Here is a 3,584-nt window from a genome sequence, read left to right as displayed (position 1 = left end):
GGGCGCGGGCAGGGGCGCGCGCGACGAGGCGCGCTCCTCGGGCGACGTGGGGCTGCGCGGGGGCGGGTTCCGGAGAGGGCTGCCTGGCCGGGGGTGCGCGCCTAGGTGCGTCCCAAGGGTCCCCGCGCCCCTGCACGCCCTGGCAGACTGTGCCCTGGAAAGGCGCGCCCGGCGGCCAGGCGCGGAGAACTGGCTTTGCCAAAGCCATTGCTGTTTTAGGAGCAGTGTGGAGCGGGTCTGGGCGCACATTTGGGGCGCCGGGGCTGCGGGAGGTGGGCAGACCCCGCGCACCTGTCCTGAACGCCCGACCAGATTCATCGTGGGACATTATTCGGGGACTTCTCTTGTACCCGTCGGTACCTGCTGTGAACCTGCCGACCGAACGGGAACCCCCCCCGCCCCGCCCCTGAGTTAGCACCCCTCCCCCCCATACACCCTTTCCCACATTTGTAGGGCGGGACCTGTCTCTCCCGCTCCAACTCTACGCCTCGCGGCCCGGGCTGGTTCTTTCCTCTAAGTGCCTCTGCCGTGTAGCTTTCCCCGGGGTCCTCCGGATTCGGGCACCCTCTGCTTTGCGCTTCGCCCCCATTCCTCCTCCTTTCCTTTCTCCTAATGCCGACTCCTCACAGTGTAGTAGCAGCAAGCGTGTCTTAGCACTTAAAAGAGCTATTTCCAGGTTCTGGAACGGAAAGGGGGTATAGCTCAGTGGTAGAGCATTTGACTGCAGATCAAGAGGTCCCTGGTTCAAATCCGGGTGCCCCCTCTGTGGCTTTTTCTCTCTGTCCCCTTTGTAACTACCAAAATCATTATTTTTAGTTTTTTCTCGACTCTCATATTTTAACACTGGCTCCTAGGTTAAAAGAAAAAAAGTACCTTCCTCATTTTCCAACCCTAGCGGAAGGCTTTCGGTTTTGCTTTGTGCTCAGTGTAGTGGGGAGGGTGCGCGCACAGATCAGGTACAAAAGCTGCCAAAAGGGGTCGGGATTTCTGCAGCCACAGCTGCCAGCCCCAGATATGTCAGGTAGTTTGACGTGCGGGATCAGGGGACAGGATGACTTCACCAAGTTGGCGTTCTGTTCCTAATGGGAGTGTAGGGAGGTGGGTCAAGAGAGGAAAATCCACAGAGAGCCCTTCTCCGACTTCAACTTCCTTTATTATATTACTGGAGACAGGGACATGCTGTGGTCACCCTTCCCTATTACCCTATTACTCATGATACAGGCAGAACGAAAGCACTTCGAGAACTTTAAAATGGCCAGTGCAGACCCATGGGCTCATTTGTAAGTACACACAAAGTTTTAACCTGATGCAACTGAATATAAACTAATACAGTGGTTCTCAAACTTGAGTGTGCATCAGAATCACCTCCTGAATGGCTTGTTGTTAAAAAAAAAAGAAAAGAAAAAAAAGTTTAAACATCCCCACTAGAGCACTTTTTTTTTTCTTTTAGCACCCTAGACCTGAATCGGTAGGTCTGGCCCAGACAATTTGCATTTCTAATAAGTTCACAAATGATGCTAATGTTACTGGTCCCTGGGGGTCACACTTTGAGAACCAATGAACTAATAATAATACAAGGCCATCGAGTTTTATAACCTAGATGGGAACAGATATTTTGCTGTCTGCGTGACTGACGATATCACTATTGGCCGGGAGGAAAATGTAAAGTGTGAAAAAAGGAGAAGCAGGAATGTCCCCTTCCACTGGGTTTTGCCCAAAAAAAGGAAAAATAAAGGAGAAGGGGAGAGGCATGCTGCCTGGGTCAGGGGGCAGCTGCAAGATATTTTAGACCTGGAATCTGGTTGTGTCATGCCTCCGGCCCCGGGGGAGTACTCGTGAGCCTTTTTTTTTTTTTTTTTTAACATGGTTTCCATTACTGTGAGCTGCGTGGCAGAACTGGACATGAAGAGAGAACAAAAATGCTGTTTGGTACCAAACACTACCGCTTTCCCCAACATCAGGCCTACGAACTTACAACCTGCAAATTATCAGTCGGAAGCCCTAACCTTCGAGCCAATGTGAGGAAGCGGAGCAGAGTTTTAACTTTCACCTCCTGTCTTCTGTCTGTGTTGTGTCTTGTTAATGGCTGTCCAAATCCTGTACATTTGGATTCGTTCTTTTAGTTTTCCTGGTAAGAATACAAGCTAGGCAAAATAATACTATTTTCCACCACGCCCTGCTCCCGACACGCCATTTTTATCCAGAAACAAAATTACAATTAACATTCAACCAGGTGATAACCAATGGGTTTGGATCAGCCTCGAAGATGAGAGTACTTCGGCGCCTTCATTCTGCTTTAAAATAGCACATGTGGACTTTTTGCCGGCGAGTGCAAGGCTCAGACTTCTGGGTTGCCGCTGTCGTTACATTTGAAAAGGAAAACCGAGTAAAAAACACGGCTCACAGATGGAAAGAAACAGAGGCTTTTTAGGCACAGTTTCAAATTCAGAACTGCCTGATTTTAACCTGAGTTTTTATTGTAACTGAATTGCTGTGAAAAAAACGTAGAAACAGCGAGGGGGCACCCGGATTTGAACCGGGGACCTCTTGATCTGCAGTCAAATGCTCTACCACTGAGCTATACCCCCTGCACGAAAAAACTTTCGTACATCTTTTTACATCAATTCCAAAATCACCTTTCGCTGAAAATTATTTGTTGAAAATAACTTTCTTCTTTCTAAGGAAGAGACACAATTTGAGACATCAAATTTAAGATATGGCAATTTGAAAGCATATGAATTTATGTACCAATCTGCCTTTTCTAGGCTCAATTATTTACCCACAATCCCATTTCTTTCTCTCCCCTAACAAGTCAGAGAACAACCCCTTTCAAAACTGGTTAGGGAATCTCTTTCCCTGGTCTCTCTAAAAAGAACACAAACACTAAACAGCTAAAAAGGCATCTCCATCTCCACCGAGAATAGTTCCTTAGCCGTGTTCTCTAGTGGTCCCCTTTCTTTCTTACTGGAGCACGTACTATGTGCAGGTTTGGCTCTAGGTGCAGGAGATACTTTGAATAGAAAGACACAGGGTTCTCATTCTCACTGAGTTAACAGTCTAGTGAGGAGAATAGACTAGAAACAAATGCACAAATAAGAAAATATCGAGCACTGGTAAGGAAAATGACTAAAATAAGCACAAGATGAAGCGTTAGGGAAGTATTGGAAGACTATTTCAAATTGAATAGCCACGGAGGGACTTTGCGGGAAGGTGATTTTGGAGTTAAGACCTGGATAAGGTGAAGGAGACAGCCATCTGGGAGAAGTGGGGCATTCAGGTACAGGGAGTGGCTACTGCCAAGGCCCTAAGGCCAGAATGGCTGGAGAAAGGTGGACAACGGGGAGAGTGATTCAAGAGAGCTGGAGAAGTAGCCAGGGCTGTGGAGGGCCTTGTAGACCTCAGTAAGGAGTTTCGATTTTATTCCAAACGTACGGAAAGCCATTGGAGGGTTTTGAGCAGGAGTTTTTTAAATCATCACCTAGACTGCTACTAACATACACTCAAAGGGGGCGGGGAGAACCATACGTTGAGAAAGCAAATGCAGAATAATAGAACTGTGGAGACAGGCTATTGACGATGAAGGA

The 3,584-nt window shown here is 48.0% G+C and overlaps 2 non-coding genes across 2 annotated transcripts; one reads left to right on the top strand and one right to left on the bottom strand.

The window, feature by feature from the left end:
- The first annotated feature begins 691 nt into the window (after positions 1–691).
- On the top strand, positions 692–763 carry TRNAC-GCA (transfer RNA cysteine (anticodon GCA)). Its single transcript has one exon. It is a non-coding gene; the product is annotated as a tRNA-Cys (tRNA).
- A 1,753-nt stretch (positions 764–2,516) lies between these two features.
- TRNAC-GCA (transfer RNA cysteine (anticodon GCA)) lies at positions 2,517–2,588 on the bottom strand. The gene has a single exon. It is a non-coding gene; the product is annotated as a tRNA-Cys (tRNA).
- Positions 2,589–3,584: the final 996 nt, after the last annotated feature.

Source organism: Trichechus manatus, unplaced genomic scaffold (assembly GCF_000243295.1).
Source record: "Trichechus manatus latirostris isolate Lorelei unplaced genomic scaffold, TriManLat1.0 scaffold00054, whole genome shotgun sequence".
Classification (NCBI taxonomy): Eukaryota; Metazoa; Chordata; class Mammalia; order Sirenia; family Trichechidae; genus Trichechus; species Trichechus manatus.
The sequence above is the reverse complement of the archived record's forward strand: the minus strand, read 5'-3'. Positions and strand labels throughout refer to the sequence as shown.